Source organism: Delphinapterus leucas, chromosome 14, assembly GCF_059928025.1.
Source record: "Delphinapterus leucas isolate spDelLeu-1000000601 "Yukka" chromosome 14, BTC_Dleu_Yukka2, whole genome shotgun sequence".
NCBI classification, from domain to species: Eukaryota; Metazoa; Chordata; class Mammalia; order Artiodactyla; family Monodontidae; genus Delphinapterus; species Delphinapterus leucas.
The window spans coordinates 24,909,763-24,932,626 of NC_143142.1; the positions used below are offsets into that span (position 1 = coordinate 24,909,763).

Consider the following 22,864-nt stretch of genomic DNA (forward strand, 5'->3'; position numbering starts at 1 on the left):
GGTGAGAACCACGAGGACCCCAAAGGTCCAGCTTTTGGTCGCCTGTTACTGGGGGCACCAGCCTGAAACAGTGGCCTGAGAAGCAGCAGCCACCTCTGCAGGGCCCAGGCACACGGGGAGCCTCCCTCCCCTGCCAACCATGGTGCAGCAGAGAGAAGGATGGGGTACCCGTCAATCCCCTCCTTCCCATCTGCAACATCTCTGTGATGCTGGAGCCGCAGATCAGCCTGGCCAGCCGTGGGGACAGGAAGAAAGCTTGCAGTGGGGTCTGAGGTAGAAGATTTAGAGTGAACAGGCCAGCATCTTATGTAAAAAGAGCTGTGCCCCCAGCCACAGTTGGTGGGCAATCCACAGAGTCTGGCCAAGGGGTCTAAAGGCGCCTGGTGGCGCTCAGGGAGGGGGCTCCACATGGCACAGCTGGGAGAAAATGCAGCAAGCCACCCCCCTTCCACTGTCAACGGTTCTGCCTCACTCCTTCCAGCCTCTACTCCCACCTGGGGAGTCAGTACATGGCTGGCTGCCCAGAGGAGACCCCAGAGATGGCCCAGGCAGCAGCCCAAGGGTGCTCACAAGTGCCCAGAACTGCTGGCAGAGCGGCCGCTACAGAAAGAGAGTGGGCACCGGGGAGGGTGGCCCTTCCCTGCCGCTCTAGGTGTCACTACCGCCCAACAGCCCACCCTCTCCCCGGCCTCCCCAGCAGCCCAGGCTGCCCACCGTGAAGCCGTCCACAGCCCCCATGGAGGTGCCACCAGTGGACACCTCTGTCTTCCGCCTCCCCAGCTCAACTGTCTAATTTACTCTAGAGAGACAAGTAAACAGGTTCATTAGCCTAAAGGTCTCTGAGTGCCAATTAGCACCAGGGATTTCCTCTTTGAAGACACCACCCAGCCTTCCACCCTCACTCCCCGAGGACATCAAATGGCAGGTGCCTGGGGTTAGGGGGTGGAGAGGCAGGGCAGCATGTCCAGAGGCTCCAGTGCCCCTGGCCAGCTTCACACTGGGGTGTCGGGTGGAGCCACTAGCTCTGTCCATTTGTTCCCAGCGTGCTCACAACACAGGAAAAGCAGTTTCCTGCTGCTTCAAGAGTACTGGGCTTTTTAAGATTTAATATGCACAGATTTAAGAAAAAAAAAGGCTAGGTTGGACTCCTAAATGCATCCAGCTATGTGACCTTAGACAAGTTACTTACCCTCTCTGAACCTGGTTTCCTCATTATTAATACAAGCCCACCTGGTAGGGGGTTGTGCAGTATCAGTGGAGTAGGGGGTGGGAAAGTGCTCTGTGTAAGGGACTGTCACCATGTGCCCAGACACCCAGGCCTGGCACAGCGAGAGTCTCCCAAATGCCACCAACATTGAGTTCCAGCTGCAGGCAAGCCTGTGGTTGGGGGTGAGGGCTGAGGAGCAGGATACAGAGATACAAGCTGCACAGTCCCTGCCCTACAGGAACACCTGTCAGTGGTCCCAAAGCCACCCCTCCTGGGGGCCTGAGGCCTCTCTCCCCTTCAGCCCTGCCCTCCGGCCGGGCCACCACCAGACAACACATCTGGGCCTCCTGCTCTGGCTCCAGTTCTGGCTCAGGCACCGGCCCCCAGGCTACCTGCCTGCCCCAGCCACAGTCTCGCTCGGCCACGACCTGGACAGCCACTGTCCAGCTCACAGGGCAGAGGTGACAATTTGACCTTCCAAGAAGGACTGTCCTGACCGATGGAGGGATAATGTTCCTGACAGAGGGCCACCTGAGCAAAGGCAGGGGGTGAGGGATTTGTGCATTGTCAATCAGGGCTTGATGGTGGCCTCACTTGCACCCGGGTCTGGGCTTCCCGGGAAAGCCCAGGGAAAGGTGCTGCTGTGGGAGCAACAGGATGGGCACAGGCTGGGGGGGAGGGCAGAGGGAGGGAGTCAAGGCCGGAAGCTGGAGGTGATCACCTCCACTGCTCCCCCGATTGGTGAGGAAACCAAAGCCCAGAGGGGCAACTCTAGTGCCCAAGGTCACACAGCAGATGGGGAGAGGCCAGGCCTTCAGCCGCCCGGGTTTTTCTTTCCCAGGCATTCGTCCTGGGCCTCTGCTCCTAGAAATGCTGAGCACCGGGACCCAGTTCATTTTGAGACAGAGGGAGATTAAAAATAAAACGCGTGCCGGGTGTGCCTCTCTGCTCGTTCACTTTGCTTCTTTTCAGCTAAAAGGAGAGCCGCAGGCCTGGCTATTTATAATTAACCCAGATCTGCAAAGCCTTGTTCTAGTTGGGGTGGGGTGGTGCACAGACCCCCAAAAGGAAACAAATCAGAGAAACCCACCAGGCCCCCAACAGCCTAAGACCCGGCTGGCAGGGTTGGGGTGAGCAGGACAGGTGGGGCATGGAGAAGAGCGGCCAGGAGGGGGCACCCTCGGGCAGTGGGGAGACCCGTGGGAGAGTCTCCGGGGACCGGTCATTACTGCCTGGGTTGACACATGTAGATGAGGAATTCCAGGTCCTAGGGGCTCTGGATGTGCAGGAAGGGAGGCCTGGGGGAGCCGGGCCTTGTGGGGCAGAGGGGCAACGGTAGGAGGCTCGAGTGTGCTCGGGGAGGGCCCAGACTGGCATGGCTACTGGGCCAGGATGGGCTGGTTGATGGACCACAAAGCTCAGCTGGGATTGAGGGTCACTATGCCCCTGGAGTGGAACCCCTGGGGTTGAGGTTTGGCCACTTCCTGGGGGCCACCTCAAAGGGCCCCTTGTCGGCCATCTCTCCCTACTGGTTGGTGAGGTGCTGGGTGGGCTCAATCACCAGAGGCCCCTTCCCCTTTCTTCCTTGGAGCTGAGCTGTGGTCTCCCGGTCCCGTTCTCCTGGCAAGTGAGGACTCAGCCCCGGGAGCACACATCCGCGCCTGGCGCCCGGGCCCCACCGTGCCTTATCTCAACCCGCCCGCCCAGCTTTAGCCTCGTGTGTCCCCCACTGACCCCACCCACCCCTGTGCCTGCCTTTGCTCGTGGGGAACCCTCGCTGTCCTCAGCTTACTCGGCCCCTCAATAGCACGTGACACGCTGACCATGTTTTCCTCCCGAGATACTCCCCCCGTGGCCCTGGGACCTCAGCTCCCCGCTTCCACCTCTCCAGCTGCTCCTCCATGTGCTTAGCAAGCACCCCCCCTCCCTCCAGCATCCCGCACAACGCGGTCCTCGGCCCCCACCATCCCCCCTTTCCCCTCCACCAGGGGCAGCTCCTCTCAGGCTGCAGACACCACACGGCCATCCACTGACGCCAGGTTGCCCGGGCAGCCCCCGGCCTAGGCTGAACTCAGCCTCATGGACTAACTTCTCCGCTTTCTTATTTTCTCTGGGCTGTCTAGCTGACATTTTTACTTGATTCTGCATTTAGAACGACGCACCCTGTGGGACCAGGCCTACCGTAAATAAACATGAAACAAAAACTTGCCATCCTCCTTCTCGAATTTAAAAAGCTAACCTTCAAACTCTCCAGTGGTTCTTAGACCGATGCCCCAATCCTACACAAGGGCCACCAGCCCGCTGCAACTGTCCCCTGCCTCACCCCAGCCTGGCCTTGTGGCATCCTCACGGCTCTGGCCGCACTGGTCCTCTGGGTTCGTCCAGGCCTCACACTCCTTCATGCGCAGCGTCTTCCCCACCGTGGAACGTGCTTCCTCCCGCCCCAGGTCATGGGCCACCTCCATCCTGCTCCCCCTGCCACAGAGCCCTGATGGGTCTCCCCCTCCAGGTTTCGCACAACCATCACAGGGGTACTATCGTGCAGAGGTTCTAGCAGGCAGGCTTGGGTCTGTCTAAATGCTAGGACTGTGCCGAGCACAGAGGAGGTCGTCAGTAAATGCTTGCTGGTTGAAGGCTTACAATCCCTGCTTGACCCTGGGGGAGCTCTCACTTCCAGGGTCAGGGGAGGGGGCAGCAGCCAGCCCCGTTGGGCCCCTCCGTGGGCTAGCCCCTCATCTCACACCCGGACTGCTGTGCGGGGTCTTCTCATGCTTGCAGCTAGGTTTGCCCCTGCAAACAGCTCACTTCTGACCCCTGGTCCCCCAGTTGCCCTCACCATCTCTGAACATGTGTCAACATGTATCTCCTGTCGGAATCACCCTCTAGGGACCATCTATTCTCATATGTCTCCTTTTGATAGAAGAGGGAACTGAGGCTCATCCAGGTGAAATAACTCACCCAAGGGTATACTCTCATCCAGTTGAAATAACTCACCCCCAGGGCAGGGCCTGTGCCTGTTTCCTTCCTGCTACCACGGCCATTGGCCTCTGAGTGGACCTCTGGGCAGAGGCCCAGCCTGACCCAGCCTGGCGGTGTGGAGGACACGCACACAAAGCAGCCCCCGATAGTCGGCCACTTTCCACTGGTCCTCAGGGGCCACCCCGAGCCAGCATATGCCAGGCCTAGTCTAGGTCCGCCTCAAGATGCCCATCACCAACATCTGTCCTGTCTCTGACCATTTAGGCAACACCTTCACAGGTGGGCAACCTCGCTGGGGGATGTAGTGCAATGGTCTCCATTTCACAGCGGAGAAAACACTCTCAGAGAGGTTAGCGGATGACATTGAGATCCACAGTGTCCAGCTGGCAGAGGTGGTCCCTGCCTTCTGACCACAGGCCTGGCCCTATCTCCCTCTGCCAACGGTCCATCCCAGTGCTTCTGCCCACCAGTGGGGTGATCCTAGTAATAGGCCCATGGAGGTGTAGGGTGATAGGGAAGTGTTAGCGGGGAGCATCTGCATTTACCTGGATGCTCTGGGGTGCACAGAGCATCAGCTTACAGTGATGGGAAGGACAGAGTGGCACTAATGTCTTGGTTCTGGCCTGAGTCTTTAACGCACAGGAGTGAGGGGCTCCTGGTTCTGAGGCCCACAGATTGGCTCCCCCTGAAATTGAAAGCAGAAGTTGGCAGGCGCCCTTTGGTGCATTTTGCTGAGTACCAATGCCTTCTGTGAGCTTCCCAAAGGCGCCCATGGGTCCCTAGCCTCAACTGAGCTGGCTCCCTCCCGCCTCTCTGGTCTGGGGGACCGCTCCTGGGCCCCCCTCCTGTCCTCCCTTCTAAGGCAACCTTCCGGGGCCAGGATTGCCAGGGACCCTGAAGAGCCCTTACCCGCTGCAGGCACGAGCAGCAAAGATGACTAATGCCCCCTCCCATCGCTGCAAAACGTCACCGGCGTAAACCTTTAGTATTTGTACAGCCCTTTCACACGTCCTAGCCTACTGTCGCGACAACTCAGGGAAGCAGGTGCCACTAGCCCCACTTTGCAAACAGGCTCATTAGAGGTCAGTCCGTTGTCCAAGGTCGCGGAGCTCAGAAAGGGCAGACAGGGTTCGAATTTGGGCCGGGAAGACGGGCGGGGCCGGGGCCATTCACTGCTCTCCGGCTCGGCGTCCCGCGGGGTGGGCGCCCGGCCTCGGCTCAACGGGATCGCAGAGACCCCGTGACCGACGGCGGTGGCAGCTGCTGCCGGACCGCGGCACGCGCGGAGCCGCGGCCCCGCCCCTTCCCGTCGTCATTGGCCCGCGGGCGCGTTCGTCAGCCTCTCGCACCCAATGGGCGACGGGCCGGCGCTCTTGGCGGGGCTGTGGCGCCCTGAGCGTGGACTCCTGCGGACGCGCGGCTCCCCGCCCGCGGTTGGCCCGGCAACGCGCTGCGCTCGCGGCTCCGCCCCCTGCCGGCGGCGCGGCGCGGGGCGGGCGGACCCGCGGGCGGCGGCGCGGGCGGCGCGGGAGAGCGGGCGGAGGGAGCCAGGCCGGCGGAGCGTGTGCGCCGCCCGCGGCCTGGTCACGTCCCCGCGCGGGCGCCGCCGCCCGCGTCGTGCGGAACGAGGGCGACCCGGCCCGCGCTCGCCGCCCCGCCCGCGCCGCCGGAGCAGCTCGGCCACGCACCGCGCCGCGGCCCGGAGGTGAGTGAGCGCGCGGCGGACCTGGCGACGGGGGGCGCGGCCGGGAGCCCACCCGCCCGCACCGAACCCCGCCCGGGCCTTTGTGCCGGGGCCCGCCCGGGTGGGGGGCGCCGGGCGCGACGGCCGGGATGCGGGCCAGGTGGGGGCGGCGCGGCGGGTGTGCCCGCGCGATGGGCAGGGGCGCCGCGGGCAGGCAGGTGCTGGGAGGGGCGCCCGGGCCCAGGAGGGCTGACAGGGGCCCAGGGCAGCTGCTGGTGCAGAGCCGGGCCGGCGACCTTTGGGAGAGGCGCCCGGCGGGGTCTCCCGGGGGACGGCGGGAGCGCCGGCGTGTGGCCTGGGCTGAAACGGAGGCGAGGGCCCCGGAGGCCTGGGCCCCGGGGACGCACGGCTCGCCGTTTTCGGTCACCGCTCTTGCAGCGAGCAGGTTCCTCGGAGGCATTTAGAGCGAGAGGCGAGTATCGACCCGCTGCGATTGTGATAGGTTCCCGGCTCGATATTTTTTCCCTTAAAAGGCGGTGGGGGCTTGGGGTTGTGGGGGGGAGGGCCTCGGGCCGGGGCTCAGCGTCCTGCCGGGGACCCGAGGGGCTCTGGCTTCAGGGCGGCGCTGAGTCTCTCTCGGCGTCGTTGGTGGCAGGATTCTGCTGAGGTCGAGAATTGGGGTTCTCTGTGACCAGAGAAGAGGATGGGAAGGCGGCGCCCAGGCCGGGGAGTCCGTGTCTGGGGATGGAGGGACCCGCCTGGGGGGAAATTTGCTGGTCTGGGGAGGCAGCTGTCCCCTGACCGCCCCTTTCTGCCCAAGTGATCTCCCTGCCCTGGGGATCGAGTCCTTCTGCCTTCTGCTCAGTCTGGAGAAGGCTCCTTGGCCAAATTCAATTAAGCAAATGTTTACTGAGCAGTTGCTCCCCCCGGGGCCTGGTGCTGGGGTGGGAGTGAACTGGCCCTGCCCTCCTGGGACTGACTCACTGCCCCCAGGGGGAGAAGCATCTTTGCTCAGAGAACCCAGCCCTGAAGGTGGGTGTTGGGGCCCCAAGTGGGGCCGGGGTCAGACGGGCCTGTGGGCAAAGTGACATTTGAACTGGAGCTTGAAGGACACGGTCACAGTTGGGGTGGGCATTGCGGGCAGAGGGGAGAACGGGGACGGAGGCACAGAGAGGGCGCTCAGGCAGTCCAGTCTGGCAGGAGCACAGGAGGTCAGGCGGGAAAGGGTGGGTGGAGGCTGCCCAGGGCTGGGGCCGCTGGGGGAAATGGATGACCCTGGCGCCTGCTTCAGTGGTGGCCGCAGTCTCCTCACCTGTGCAAAGAGCAGCTCCGTGACCCAGAACCGAGTGGGCCTGGAGAAGAGCTGGGAAGACCCCGAGGGCTGCTCGCAGCCTAGGACCGCCCTTCCAGGCAGGGCCAGGGTCCTGGGTAACCAACCCCTGGCCTCCTTCCTGGCCAGCATGGAGGAGGATGTTGAGCTGGTGGCTCTGTCCCTTTGGGGCGTGGACGTTCGTGAGCAGTAACCGTGGAGACGTGGGAGTCTCCGTGCCGAGGGAGGGCCTAGCCATGCCCGGATGCAGTGGTGCGCCTTCAGCATTCCCCGTGCTTCAGGGTCGATGGACAAGATGCTGGCATTTGGCTTAAAGCTCTTGTGTGTTGTACCAGACGCTGATTTTCTGAGATGGGAGGTGAATAAAACAGTCCCTCCCCCTCGGAAGGCTGGTGTTACCTTCTGCTATAGATCTGCTCGCTTGCCCGCTGCCGGGGAGGTTTTTTTCCCTCTGAAGGGGCTGTTTGTCACTCATCTGTGTAGCGTGCCCCCTCCCTGACCCACCCCCAGCCACACACTGGCTTCTGGCCGAGGCCCAGCTTGCTGCAAGGAGAGCAGGGCCCCTGCCTGCCCTCGTGAGGGTGCGTGCTCAGCACGATGGAGCTGCCTTGCTCCATGCTGTCGCCCGGCCCCTTTCTGGGGCCTGCCATAAGACTCCAGATTTGGGACACGGGGAATGAATTCTCCGTTCTGTCCCCAGCTCCTCAGCTCTTCTGTTTCCTGGAGTCCCAGGAGGAGAAGCACCCTGACTGGCTCTCAGGAGCTTCTAGGGCAATTCCAGGAACTTCTGGGTAAGCAGGAGAACTTGACAAGGCTGCCCAGGGCCCCTGCAGGGAGGCCAGTGGATGCAGGGGCGAATGGCAGGGAAGGCTGGCCTCAGACTCAGGGTGTGGCCCCAGTGGCCTCAGCCCAGCCCGTGGCTGTCTCGCGTGCACATGCGATGACCAAGTGCCGCACTTTCCCCGCTGGTCGTGAGGACAAGGCAGCCCTAACTGCCCCGTGCTGGCCCTCTGAAGACCCAAAATTCTGTGCAGCTGTAGGGTATTCTCCCTACTGCCGACCATGGCTGGGCTCGCAGGAACCCTGGAGGAGGCAGATTAGCACGCTGCACCCTCAGGAAGGAAACCCGGGCTAACTGAGCCCCAGGGGCAGTCCTGTGGGCTGGCAGGGCAGAGGGCACAGGGAAGTGGACAGAGGCATCAGGGCAGACACTGAGAGTCAGCCCAGGTAGGAGCCCAGAGCGGTGGCCTGACAGCTGTGCAGACTCGGGGGCGGTGGAGGCGGGGAGCCCCAGTGGAGGCGGCGGAAGACCTGGGTCAGGCCTGTCCCTGCTGCCCCCCCCGACCCCCGCCCAGCCCCACCCTCTGTGAGCCTCCTCATCCTCACCACAAACAGAGCCAAGAGTGCCCTGCCCCCCCCCACGGCCCTCCCCACACCCACGCAGGCAGGGGAGGCGCCTCCCAGGAGCGAACTGACAGGGACTAACTCACAGGGCCCATCTGGACCCCTGGGCTCGCGGGGGAGCCAAGGGAACGGGACCTCACCCGTTTGCTCGGCTCAGCCATTCGTTCCTTCGGCTGGTCTTTACCAGCACCTGCAAGGGCTAGGGCCGTTCCCGGCGCAAGGACACGACAGGGGGCAGGGCACACAGCACCCACTCCCGTGGTGCTCCATGAGACCCGGAAGGCTGACAAACACCCGAGTAGCTGAATGCCAGGCAGGACAAAGGCCGTGAAGAGCCTAAAGCAGAAGGGGGTGGGGGTCCTGTGTGGAGGGGCCGTTGGCGTGGCACCGTGGAGAGGCCATGGGCGAGTTGTGACACCAACGGAAGAGCACCAGGAGGGAGGATGACAGGTGCAAAGGCCCTGAGGCCAATGCACCTCTGCAGCTGGAGGTCACCCTGCCCCCCAAGGTCAGGTGGCTGGAGCCCGGGATGGGGGGGGGCGGGGTTGTGGAGCAGGTACGGTAGGATTATGCTTTTAAAAGACCCATCTGGCAGATGGCATGGGGGCCGCTATAGCATTCAGGGTGAGGGGCTGCTGGCCCAGTGGGGTGGGAGCAGGAGTGGTACTGGGAAGTGGTCGGATGCACGATTTAGCTTAACAAGGACCTGCTGATGGAGAAGAGGAAAGGACCGCTCTGGAAGGACAGAGTTGGCCTTGGCGAGGAGGAAGACTCAGACGCATCGCGAGAGGTGGGGAATTGGGAGTTGGGTTAGACCCAGGTGGACATGGGCATACATGGCAGTCAGAGGGGAGAATCAGGCTGGAGCTGGAGACCTGGAGTCCCCCCACCAAGAGTGGGGGGGCAGGGGCCAGCAAGGTCACTCAGGGATCGAGGGCAGGTGGGACCAGAAGGGGCAGAGCCAGGCCTCGGTCCCCACAGCTCAGAGCTGAGCTGAGATTCCAGGGGCCGCACAGGAGGGTGTTCCTGGGAGGGTGGGTCCCCTGCAGTAGGCCTGGGGTGCATGGGGGCTAAGCAACATGGGCAGGACTGGCTACACAATTTGGGGGTCCCTTGTTAAAAATGATTAAGCATTTCAGGACAGTGACAGCAGAGTGTCAGGCTGGGCATGGCGCGCATGTGCACGCCCGGGAAGGCCAGTTGTGGTGGTCGTGGTGGCTGCCAGGACGGTGCCCCGGGCTGGCGTCCACTTTGCCCTTCACCTGCCTCCCATGGGCAGGTGGGCTGTGTCAGGCACTTGGGGCCACGGGGGCTGCACCCTGGCCTCTGTGAGCGGCGCTTCTCCCCCTCTGTCCGTGGAACCCCGGCCTCCATCCCTCAGGCAGGAGACACAGCCAGCTGGTAGAGGACTGGGCAGCCTGTTGGCAGGAGCGGGTGCATGTGGCGGGTGGCCTCACACACAATGGCTTCCTTGAGTTCGTCTCTTTTCCGAAGGAACCTGCTACATCACAGAGTTTTGAGTTATTTGCTTCTAAATTAAGGTATAACTCTCTTTTAGAGATGTCCCCGGAGAATCCATCAGAAAGTGCTAAGGAGTGAGGCTGTTAAAATCCGCGGTGCCGTGCTGGGGGTGGGGTAGGGGGAAGTGGTTGCAGACTCTCGAGACCAGCGCACCCTCCAGCAGCTACTGACCAGCACGCACCCTCCCCAGGCTCCCCCCGCCCCCGCCTCTACCGGCCATGCGACAGCAGTCAGAGCCCAGCTGCAGAAGGAGCCCCTGCCTCGCCGAGCCCCCTGCCCTGGGAGTGGTGGCGATCAGGTTGTGGCGTTGGGTGGAGGGGAGCGGCCGCATGTGTCGTGTCCCCCAGAACCCCCGGGCAGGCGCTTGGGGAGGGCAGCAACGCTCACTTTCTCCTCTCACACCAGTTCCGCCAAGAAGGAGCCTATTTTTACTTCGGTTTTCTCCTCTCGGTGGAGGAGGCTCAGACCTGGGGAGGTGGGGTGGCTCCTGCGTGGGCACCAGCCGCCCGGGCCCCGGGTGGGTGTCCAGGAACCCTGAGGGCTTCTCAGCAGCCCGAGCGGCCCCCACTTCCTGCAGGCAGCCTGCCTCCGTCCACCCCGGGGTCCCCAGGGGTCCAGGAGGGCTGACTGGTGGGGCTGCTGTGCTGGAGGCCGGTGTGGTGCTGGGGCCAGTGCTAAGGTTATGGCCGTGGCCTGGTCCTTTCCACTGGGAGGACTGGATCATCACAGCTGCTCTTTCTTCTCACCAGCGGCTCTCAGGCAGGGTCCACACACAACTTGGGGTGTCCAGGAGGAGGCTCTCAGGCCTCCTAATTCTGTTTTCCCGTTGGGGGCCTCTGTCCAGAACAGCACCTGTGTCCACACCCGCACAGATCCTGTGCCCCTTCCTGCACGTACCCCAGTGTAACCGCTGCCTATTTTCTTTGTCTGTGCTTATTCTCCGTCTCTCTCCTGGACCTGAACATAAGCTCTGTGAGGTCAAGACCTTCGTCTGCTGTTCATCACTGAGAATCTGGCCCCCAGAGCCCGGCCTAGCACTCAGCAGGGAGCCAGGAAACGGCTGTCAAAGGGGGCCACGAACGTGGCAGGTGAGCAGGCCTTCTGGTGGCTGCAGCCTTCACGTTGGAGAACTGTGGCTCCAGCCCAGTCCTCTGCCCCCGCGAGGTGTGCCTGCCGGTTGACAAACACAAACCACGCGCAGGTGGACAACCACTGGCCGGGTGCCCATCGGGCCCGACTGGTTCACTCACGAGCCAGAGGCAGGCAGGCTGCCCAGCTTCTCACACTGCCCAGGTCCCCCCACCGGGGGTCAGACGCCTCCGGCTGACACTGGTCCCTCAGTGACGCCGTGTGACCCGGTGAGGCCCTAGTCAGTCTGGGAGATTTGCGGTCATGACATTTAGAGTCGCGTCCATGGGAAAGTGTCCTCGGAAGGCGAGGGGAGATCCTGGTGGTGGGAAAGGACCATGGCGCCCACAGTGACCACATGATGACCAAGTGGCCTTTCCAGACAGCCCTTGTGCTCCAGGATGAGGTCAGCAGGGAGCTTGGTGAAGGGCAAAGAACACTGAATGGGAAGCTGGGAGACCTGGGCCTAGTCCCAGCTCCGCCTGCAGTGTAGACACAGTGAATGCTCTTCACTCTGGGCCTCTGTATCATCACCTTCAGATTAGGCTGGGTCGAGGGTGCAGGTAGTCTTCATTTCTTACTCCAGCTCTGGAGGGGCTGCCCGAAGCAGTGTTGAGAAGGATTCTGAGGCTGTGCGGTGGCTCCGAGGAAAGTGGTCGTGGTTGATTAGTGGTGTCCGCAGTGGTACAGGAAGCGGGATTTAGCCGTTCTTGCCAGGGGCTGCTTGAGCCCACCCACCGTGCCCTCCCTCCTGCCCAGCAGCTCCAGCTCATCCTCCTACCTGTGGCAGCCTCCCCGTACCCTGATCGAGTGAATGAGCAGGTGATTGAGCCTCGTGCTCAGCTCTGCTTGGCGTAGAGCCCCAAGAAGCCTGCCTGGAGCTGGGAGACCAGGTAACCCCTGGTCGTGCTAACCGGTGCTAACGTGCTAACCGGTGTGGTTACAGCTCCAGGTGTTGTAGGAGTGGGGACAGTGCAAGAGGAGGGGGTGGGGGGCGGGCAGGGCCGTGGTGTGAGTCCCAGGCTCCCAAGGATGGGTCACCAGGCTTTACCAGGGATGAAGATGAGAAAAGGCTCCAAGCTGCCAGGAGGGGCCCCTGAAGACCCTGTCAAGGATTTGCCACCTGCAGCTCTCACCCTGGCTCCAGCAGGCCCCCGTGACCCCAGCTAGTGTTGCCCACGCCCCCCATCCCGGCCCCGCCCCATCCCTGCCCCACCACTGTGCCAGCGAGGCTGTGGGCGGGGCAGGGCAGGGCGGTGTGGAAGGGGCCAGACCAGGGAAGGAGCAGTCCCCACCTGAGGACCTTTCTCAGGTCGTCTACCTCTGTACTGACCGAGGGCCTGGCCCTCGCGCCTCCTCCCTGCCCCTGCATGGCACATCCTCTGTGACCCCAGCTGACCCACTGTGTGTGGCCTCTGGCCTGCCCACCTGTCCCCTCTTGCTTCCTGTGGCCCCACAGAGAGACCACCACCGCCAGCCAGCCTACTATCTGGCCCTCTTCAGTGCTTCTGGGTGCAGTGGCTCTGTCCCTGAGTTGGGCTTTCCTCCAGCGTGGTCGCCCCCCTCACCCGCTCTGTTACCTCTGATATGCTGTGCAAACATATTTCTCGATAAAATGCTGGGAAGAAAAATAATTAGAGTGTTGCCTCCATTATCCAATTTCTGATTAATCAAACTCTCTTTGTCCTCGGCCAAAATCTGTTCATTTCCCTTAAACAGTGGGCCAGTGCCAGACATCGATTTCCTGTGTGTTAACACCACGCACGCATGCACATCCCCGGCCCTGCCCCTGCCCCTGCCCCTGCCCCGCGGCGGGGAAGAGGGAGGCACAGACGGGGCCGCCCTGAGCCCCCAGCACCACCCTCTGCCTCCAGGAAGCTCCACGACCTCGATGCACCCACTATCCCAGCTTCAGCTCCTTGGCTGGGCTCCGCCCCACACGACCTCGGTCTCCAGGTGCATTAGTCTTGTTGCTGGTGGTTCTGGGCTCTCCTGGAGCAGGAGATGGAGGGATGGAGGGCAGGTGCCGAGTGGTGGAGGGTGTGGCTGCTGGGGACCGGGCAGAAGGGTGAGCTGCATCCCCAGCTCTGGAGGGACCAGGACTTTGGGACGCGTACCCCTCACTGGCGCAGGACGGCTGGGGCTGGGCCAGGAGGCCAGGGATGGGGGGCAGGGCCTGTGAGGGGGCCTCAGGGTGCGGATGGGGGCGTGCTTTCAGTGGCAGCCGCAGAAACGCAGTGCTCATAGGCTCACCAGATGGGGGGACACCCTGGGTGGGGGGCCCAGAAGCAGGGCAGAGTCAGGGTCGGTCCGGGCCACGCACCACCGTGTCCGAGCCTATCGGGGGAAGGCCAAAAGGCCTTGCTAGAAGACTTCCCAGAAGTCCCTGCTGGCCCCTCCCTGCCCTGAGTTGGCCCCTCCCTCACTCAGTACAAAGGGCTGGGGTGGATTTATCAGCACCTGCTTCCTGCCAGTTACTTCTGGGCCGTGGGACGCGTTAGTGACAAGCAGACCAGAGCCCCTGCCCCGTAAAGCCTCTGCTCCATGGAGCCAGCGTCTGTAAGCATGATGGGGTGGGAAACGTGATAAACAAGTCACACAGCAGGTTAGAAAGCAACAATGCTGTGTGTGTTTGGGGCGTCATAAATAGGATGGGCGGGGGGTTCTCTGAGGAGGGGACCCCCGAGCCGCTGGAGTGGATGCAGTGGCTCTTTGGACAGAGGATGTTCCCAGTGGAGGGAAGAGCCAGTGCAGAGGCCCTGAGCTGTCGGGACAGCACAGCAGGAGGGCTGGGGGTCAGGAGTGGGGAGTGGAGGGAGCATGAGGGCAGGTCACGGGGTCAGGGCTGGTCGCAGAGCCTCGGGGCCACAGAAGGACTTGGACTCCAGCTCCGAACTGAGATAGATGCCTGGCCTGCTGCAGGAAGGTTTTGAGCATAGGAGAGACTCTGCCTTGTGTTTTTACAGGGATCCCCCGTCCACCCCGTCAGGAGGAGCAGAGTGTGGGGGTGGGATGGGTCGCTGGGGCAGTCCAGAGGAGGGGCTGAGGGTCGGGCTCCAGGCAGAGGCCCCCTGAGGTCAGGCCCAGCCCTGAGCTGAGGCCTTGGGCCTGTTAGGAAGGGGTGGGGGAACAGAGGGAGGTGTGCTGGGCACACGCTGGCCAGTGTCCCCAGCTCCCCTTCCCACTGCCTGCTTACAAGAACTGCCCTTCCCTCCGAGTGGGGCAGCACTGATTTCATTCACGCTCCAGAGCTCCCCGTCAGTCAGGCCGAGGCGAGGCGAAGCAGTGGCAGAATCCACACCTTCGCCCGGTTCCCGACGGGGCCCGTCCTGCAACCCGACCCCCTCAGCTCTCGTCCTCGACCAGTCACGTGCCTGAGAATCCCTGTCTCAGCCTCTGCTTCTCGAGAACCCCATCCAGACAGGGTCAAGGCCACTGTGGGCTTGGACACTCCCGGGGTGGCCTGTCTCAGAGGGGAGGACCGGGGCCAGCCGCTGAGAGAGACCTGGGGCAGCCGCCGGCCTCGAGAGGACCCACAGGGCTGGACGGTGTGCATGCTCTGGGCCCTTCCTCGGCCCTGGGAGTGGGCTAGGCGTCTGACTTTTTCGAGCCACGCTGGCTGGAGACTGAGATCCCGCAGCCTATGGGTCTGCGTGTGATTGGGGTAGGAGGCGGTGAGAAGGGCTTGGAAGGAAAAGGGCTGGACGGAGGCAGCGCTCACCTTCCAGGTGAGAAAAAACAGGAAAGGAGCTGTGAGGGAAGGAGGCCTATAGAGCCCTCGCCAGAGAGGGTCCCACCTGGGGGTGACCAGGGCGGGGGCTGGGATCATGGGGGGCCACACACAGAGGCAGGGCACAGGAAAATCAGTGCCCACCCAGCCCAGGGGCCTGAGTGATGGTCAGCAGTTCCCTTGGCTGCTAGAGCCAGGCTCTTGGTGAGTACACCTCCTTCCCCTTGAGTGTGGAACCTTCCGGTGTTGTTTATTTATTTACCCCCGGCCTGGAGAAATCTCTGGCCTGGTTTCCTCCTGAGTCAGTGTTCCTCAGGCGATGCTATCACATCTCATCTGGTCGGCCATGGCGGCTGTGGGCCGGAAGGCTGCACACATGGCTGGGGCGTCCAGAGCCACAGGACAGTGCGGGGCCAAGGGAAGGGCCTCTCCCGTCACCTGTAGTGGTCCTGAGGCCAAGGGGCTGCCTGGCCAGGGCAGAGCCAGTTGTTGGAGCCTGTCTGCTGCTGGCGGCGCTGCCCGCCAGCCCCTGTCCTCCTCCCATCTGCTCGGACTCTGGCTCCAAAATAAGCAGGGAGCAAGGAGGAGGCGAAGGAAGGGGGCTGCTTTCAAGGGGAGACCCGCTGTGGGCCTGGCAGGCAGGCTGGGTTGTGTGGATAAGCTCACCCGGGGCCTGGTCCAGTGGGCTGGGGGGTGGCTGTCAGGGGTCCCCAAGTCAGCAGTGTCTGTTCTGTGTATCTTCCCGAGCACCTGCTCAGAGGGAGGTGGAGCTGGGGCCCTGGGGAGGGGGCACGGGGGTCGGGTGTGGCCGGGCAGGAGGAGCCAGCGCCTGAGGAAGGGCCGTCCTGGGTGAGGTCCGTTCCACTGCCCAGCAGGGGCGCCAGACACTGGGCTCAAGGTCACTCTGGGCGGGTGATAAGTCCAGCCGGTGCTGCAGTGGCCGGGGTCGCTCAAGAGGGAGGCTCTCGCTGGCCTCCGGGGGGACGTTCTCAGCTGGGTGGCGGGGTGGGCAGGGCGCTGTGGGTGTGGGGGTAGGAGACGCAACCAGGGAGGCCAGCTTTGCCCAGAGGGCAGCATCCGGGAGGGCGGCCTGTCCCTGTCCCCTTCCAGTGTTACTGGCATCAAGGTAAGCAGGGGTCATCTCCTCGGAGGAAAAGGTGTGGCTTTTTAGTCCAAAAGTACATGTTGTTGTATCAGAAACCATCAGAGCGTTTGGATTCTGCCGTGTGTGATGTCTGCCAGGCCCACGAGCTATAAGGTATGAGGGAGGCGTGGCTTGCGCTTGCTTTGCAGACCTTTCCAGGGAAGCCTCGTGCCAGTATCCTCCCTGATGCCTGGATCCAGGCTGGTGATGCAACCCGTGCCCGCCTCCCGCCACCAGTGGCAGCTCCCTGGGAGAACAGGGGTCTCCGGGGGGACAGTTTCTGCCCTCTGGCCCCTGGGGGGGTGGGGGGGGTCCCTGCCAGGGCAGCCATCTCTGAGCCGCTCCCTAGTGAACTGTGAGAGGGACGCTCCTGGGATGGACCTGCCCTGAGCTGGGCCCAGGCCAGGCAGGCTCCCCCACTGCCCAGCCGAGCCCTTGGTCAGTGTCACCCCAGCTGTCCCCACCCTAGCCCCCTCCCCTCCCCCGCGTGACTGGTGGCTTCTTGTTGTCTGTCTCCTCCAGCGTCACCTCCTCGGACCTCCCCCAATCCCGCTAGTTGGCCGCCCGCCACACGCACCTTCTCCCCTTCTCCACGGCACTGCTCTTCACCAGTCCCCCCACCAGAACACAAGCCCCTTGGTGCCCAGACTCACCCCATGTCCCCGAGCGCAGAGCAGAGCCTGACACACAGGCTCGGTCCCTCGAGGGTACCGTGATGATCAGACAGGGCCCAGGGTCGACTGATGGCCTACTGGGAGGGCCGGGGGGGCCCTGATGGGATGGAACTAGCGGATCAGGGGTGGAGCACTTTTCTGAGATGAGGGACAGTGTCTCTCCTGAGTGAGGCCGTGGGGTGCAGCGCTGATGCCACCGCCCAGGGGTCCCAGTGGGGAGGGGTCAGGCCCGGGTACACTCTTCTGCATCCCAGGGGCCAGGCGGCCACCAAACCATGGAGGTGGCCTGAGGCCACAGCTGTGAGCAGCAGCCCCACCACCCTCCCCCAGAAGGCAGCCTTTATTCTTTCTGTCCTTTTCCTTCAAGGGGAAAATACCAGTTTGGACCCTCCCCCCACCCACCTTGTTCAGGAGGAGCGGGGCCACAGCCTCCCTGGCAACACCCTGGCTGGCAGCTGCGACCCCACTTCTGTTCTGTGTCCCTACTGTCTGAGCTGTGACTTGGGCTTTCCGTTCAAAGCAGGAACACGAGGCCAGTTTTAAAGCACAGGTGCCTAAGTGAAAACGCAAGTCAGTTTAAAGAAAACCACGGGGTAAATAACAGAGCAGGTGACCAGTGGTGCTGTGGGTGCCGGGGGGTCCTGGGTGTTGGAGGACCCACGGGCCCGAGCCCTGCAGGACCCCGAAGGCAGCCCTGAGGAAGTCGCCCCCCTCCCCAAACCTCAGTTTCCACAACTGGGGTGCCGTGCCCAGCTCTGGACACCCCGCAAAGCTGAGGCAGGGAGCCGTACTCTCGGGACAGAGGTGCAGGACGCCCCCCCCGGGGGGGCCCCAGTGGCCAAGGGTGCAGCCAGGCCCTCTCCCTGGCCCCCCGGTGCCCAGCTCTCCCGAGAAGGCCCCTCCCTGAGGCCCAGCCCTCAGCTGCCCTGAGTCCGAGGGCACGTGCAAACGGCCCCATGGGGTCTGCGGGCCCGGGCTGGCCAGGCAGGGGCTGTTGCGCCCAGAGGTAAAAGGCCTGTCGTGGGGCTGCAGCTTGAGTTCACGCGGGTGGAGGCAGGGAGCAGAGGGGCGGGGAGTGGTCAGAAGCGCGCAAGCAAAGGACACGGGCCTGTTGGGTGCCACGGGCGGGTCTAGGCCAGGCTCGAGAAGACCCAACGAGAGGTGCACAGGGACCCGGCACTCGGGCTCAAATGTCCACCCAAAGCGGAACTCTGGGCTCCAGCTCACCGAGTGCGCACCGGCAGTGGGAAACGGGTCCTTCTTAAGAGGGGAGGACATGGGTCAGCGGTGACGGCCACAGGGAGGGAGCTGACGCGGGGATGGCAGTTCTGGAGGGTGGGGAGAGGGACCCACTCTTCAGAAGATGGAAACGACTTGGGTGGTTCAGGCCCAGGAGGCCAGTGACAGAGGCGCGTGGACAGGACATGGGCTTTGGGACTCAGGCAGGCCCCCCCCCAGGCCTCTACAGAAGGCTGCAGGGGCCCAGGAGCAGCTGCAGGTGGAGGGGGGACAGCGGTGCTGAGTCACAGCCCCACCTAGCTCCGCGGGGGCAAGGGGGGCGTGAAAAGGCCCAGGACCTCAGACAGCCCTGGTCCCCGCTCTGGCGCTGGGGACTCGCTGGCCAGGGTGTCAGGTGGGTGGTCTCACTCGGCCTTGCTGGCCCTGTGACCTGACTGCCCTCTGCCCTGGGGTCCCGTGCCCCGCACGGCTGGCCACCTGAGTGACCTCTGCTTGGGCCTCAAACGCCCCCTCTCAAGCACACCCTGATCTAGTGGCCCAGGGCTCAGTGTGGAGCAGGCTTTCCTTGGGGCGGAGAGGGGGTCTGGAGAGGGAGGGGCTGGGCCCGTCTCTCTCAGAGGAAGCGAGGACCTGTGAGGAGGGTGCCCCACCCGCCGGGTCCAGGCCTTCTCAGGCCAGTAAGCCGATAAGCAATCTTCTGTCCTTGGAGACCCTCTGGCTTAGCCTGGCTTGGGTGCAACACCTTAGGTGACCTTGACCCTGGGCTCCCTTCCTGCGTTGGGGGTGGGGGCAGGAGGAGCTGCTGGGAGCGAGGTCAGGGGCTGGCGTTCCACAGCCTTGCTCCACCCCAGCTCCTGACACAGCTGCGAAGAGGGTGACAGCGGACCCGGGTGTCACGTGGTTGGAGCTCTGGGCCAGGCCATGGGGGGGCGTCCAGGGAGAGGGCCGTGTCTGGGGGAGTGTAACAGGAGGGCAAGTGGGCCTGCCAGGCGGTGAGCCAGGGTCCAGGGTTGGGGGTCGGGGGCAGGGCAGGGAGGTTTTGAAGGGAAGTATCTGCCTGAGACCACAGGAAGGAGAGCAAGTTTCAGCCACAGGGCTGCTGAGTGGGCTCTGGGTTTGGGGTCCTGCCCTTGCAGCCTTGGGGTCCACAGGTAGGCGGGGTCAGTGAGTCCGGGAAGCCTGTGAGGGGCTGTGATGGAGCTTGTCAAGACCCTCAAAGGACCCAGTTTCTCCCCACAGCTGCTGGGGGGCCCCCGTGGGTCCACATGTGTAGACCGAGCCTGCCAGGGGTGCACCTGCCGCTTCTCCCCAGCGTCCCCTCTCGAAGAACAGCCCCCCTCCCGCCCTGGGGCCAGACCCTGGGGTGCCCTGAACCCAACCACAGCCCCGTCCCCTGGACTGCTGCGTGCAGAGCCTTCCCGGTCCAGGGATGCTGTTCACGCCTGACTCAGGGAAGAGGCCGGCCCCTCACTCTCGGCGCCAGCCCCCAGCATCCGTGCTGTCCCTCTGATGCCAGGCACATCCCCATCTCAGGGCCTTTGCACCCGCAGTCCCACTTTCCTCACCACCTCCTTCCCAGACGCCGGCCCCACAACCTGTGCAGCCTGCATCGCCCCCCTCCCCCACCCCCACCCCACTCTCTGGAACTGGGCCCCTCCCTCACCACTGCTCACTTGCTACATTTGGTCTGATGCCCACCCTTCTCCGTCAAGGGTCTTCAGCAGTGGCCCCCCTCCATCACCGACAGCTGGTCCAGTAAGTAACTGAGTGACAGAGCCCTGACTTCTCCACGTGCACGCCTGCTCCCCACATGCCATGTGCAACGGCACAGATGTGCATGTGCACCTCCCTACGCACACGTACATGGACCTGCACGCAGGCACTATGTACACCAGTGTGTGCACACGTGTGCCGTCCTGCACACGGACACAGGCACGGATCTACAGGCATGCGACCACAACACGGATGTGCACCCGCGCTGGGGGCTCCTCCCGGCCAGCCCGCCCCCTCCTCTCCCTGTGCCTCTGTCGTCTGTCTCGGTCCAGCCACCCTGCCTTCCTTCGGTTCCCTGGTCACGCCATGGCACCCCTGCCCACCCCCCCACCGAGTGCCCCTCCCTCCCCCACTCCTCAGTGATTTCCAGCCAGACCCAACAGCGCTGTGGTGGGGCATCCTGGGTGTCGGGACCTGGGGACTCATGAACAGTTACTGGCCAGGGAATGATGTGGTCGTCCTGCCCTTGGCCCTGTGCCTCTGGGCTGACTGGGGACATCCTCAGGGGTCCAGGAAAGCCCAGTCAGACCCAAAGAGATCGAACTGGCAGAGCCTCCGAGGGGGTGGGGCTGTCCCAAGGTCCCCCTGCTCATAGACCTCCCTCCCTGTGTCCGCGCAGAGCCCCAGGCTCCACCACCCGATAGGTGGCAGTTGGCTCCCAGACTTGGCCCGACACACACAGTTGTCCCCAGCCACGATTCCCATATACTCCTCCATTGCCCTGTGGCTGCACTGGTCAAGGACCACGTGGCCAGCCCCACTTTTCTCATGGGTGTGTTAAAATACAAATAACAAAATTTACCATTTTAACCATTTTTAAATGGTACAGTTTAGTGGCATTAAGTACATTCACGTCGTTGTGCAACCATGACCACCATCATCTCCAGAACCTTTTCATCTTCCCAAACTGAGACTCTGACCCTATTAAGCAACAGCTCCCCAGCCCCTGGCACCATCTACTTTCTGTCCCTACGAACCTGACTGCTCTAAGGACCTTACGTAATTAGAATCCTACGGTATTTGTCCTTTTGTGCCGGGCCTGTTTCACTGAGCATAATGTCCCCAAGGCTCATCCATGTTGTGGCAGGTGTCAGAATTTCCTTCCTTTTTAAGGCTGAATAACACTCCCGTATATGTTTTTATCACATTTTGTTTGTCCATTTGTCTGTCAGTGGACACGAGTTGCTTCTGCTTCTTAGCTGTTGTGGATAATGCTGTTATGAACATGGGTGTACAAAAATTGCTTTGAGACCCTGCTTTCAATTCTTTTGGGTAGGTACCCAGAGGTGGAATTACTGGATCATGTGGTAGATCTGTTTTTGTTTTTGTGAGAAACCTCCATACTGTTTTCTATAGTAGCTGCACCATTTTACCTTCCCACCAACAGTGCGCAAGGGTTCCAATTTCTTCATGTCTCGTCAGTATTCACTGTTTTCTGGGATTTTTTCAATAGTAGCTATCCTTATAGGTGTGAGGTGGTATCTTAGTGTGGTTTTGGTTTGCATTTCTCTAGTAATTAGTGATGAACATCTTTTCATGTTCTTATTGGCCATTCATGTATCTTCATTGTGCATGTCCACTCAAGTCCTTTGCCCAGTTTTGAATCAGGTTGGGTTTTTTGTTGAATTTTAGGAGTTGTCTCTATATTCTAGATATTAATCCCTTATTAGGTATACAATTTGCAGATTTTTTTTCCATTCCGTGGATTGCCTCTTTACCTGCTGATACTGTCTTTTGGTGCACAAAAGTTGAACGTTTTCATGAAATCCAGTTTGTTTTTCTTTTGTTGCCTGTACCTTTGGTGTCTTATCCAAGAAATCAGTGCCAAGCCCAGTGTCAGGCAGCTTTTGCCCTATGCTTTTTCCTAAGAGTCTTACAATATTAGGTCTTTGATCCATTTGAAGTTAATTTTTGTATGTGGTGTTTGGTAAGGGCCTCAGTCTGGTGGGAGAGACCAGAGAAGGGGCGGGCATGGTAGGGAGAGGTGGGGTGCCCGCTGGTGGCCACGAGGGCCTGAGCTGGCCCGTGAGGAGCAGGCAGGGGTCCCATGCCAGAGCCAGGTGGAGGGTGGGCTCCCCAGGCTGCATGGGGTTGGGTGCGGGGGTCGTGTGCGGCGCTTGCGAGGACGCGGCCGACGGTGCAGTCTGTTCAGGTGCAGCCCTGCACGGAGGCAGGGGACAGGCCCGCTGGACCCCATGCCGTGTCACCTGCCCGGGTTAAACTATGTTCCGAGAGAGGGGTCACCACAGGGAGACCCAGCGCCTGGGGGCCTGCTTGTCTCTGGGGGCCCCAGACAATGGGAGGGACCTGTTCTCCTGGGTGACCTTTGTCCCTGTCGCTGATCAGCTGAGGGAGGATTGGCCACTTGGGGCCTGCCTGTACCTGAGACTTTAAGACACAAAATTGAGAAAAACGGAAATGTCAACATGTGGTTCCCCCAGTGTAGCCAGCATCGCCTTCAGGAGGCTGGGCACTGGGGGCCCTGGGCAGACGCTGGGCTGGAGCCAGATGTCCGGGGCTGCCGGCCGAGGGCGGGGCCGGGTCATCAGCAGGGACCAGGGAGCAACCACTGGGTCCCTGTCGCACATACTTATGGTCCAGGGCAAGTCCCTGGCGGGACTCTTGTCTGTAAACCTTTCTTATGACACAGTTCATGAGCGAAGTATAGGAAACATGGTAAAATGCACAAATCCCGTGTAGTTTCACAACATAGAGCTCATTGCTCCTTGGAAAATAACTTTGCAGACCTCTGTTCACACAGTACGTTCACGCATGTGTGTGTTGGGGGGCACATGCCTGTGGGTGCGTGTGCTGCCTGTGTCCTATATGCATCGTCCTACGACACTCGCTCGAGAGCACCCACCCCGTTCCCGGAGGGGGGGTCATCTCGGGGCTTCTGTTCTAAGCGTGATCGCCATCCTTGCTGGGGCTGTGCTGAATGACCAGCCGTTTAGTCGCTGCTCTCAGCAGAGACGTCTCCTGGTACATCCCCCACCATGGGCTGTGGGGCTGCGGCGAAGCAGGAGACACGCAGCGCCCCAAGGCTGAACC

The 22,864-nt window shown here is 62.1% G+C and overlaps 2 protein-coding genes across 2 annotated transcripts in view; one reads left to right on the top strand and one right to left on the bottom strand.

Annotated features, from left to right (window-relative positions):
- RSPH14 (radial spoke head 14 homolog) overlaps positions 1-22,864 on the bottom strand; it is a 60,693-nt gene that overhangs the window by 2,864 nt on the left and 34,965 nt on the right. The gene's annotated exons all lie outside the window — the stretch shown is intronic.
- Positions 5,749-22,864, top strand: part of GNAZ (G protein subunit alpha z) — a 42,940-nt gene continuing 25,824 nt past the window's right edge. Inside the window, exon 1 of the mRNA XM_022551194.2 lies at positions 5,749-5,891. The gene's annotated coding sequence lies outside the window, so the exon portion shown is untranslated. The remainder of the gene's footprint in view (positions 5,892-22,864) is intronic.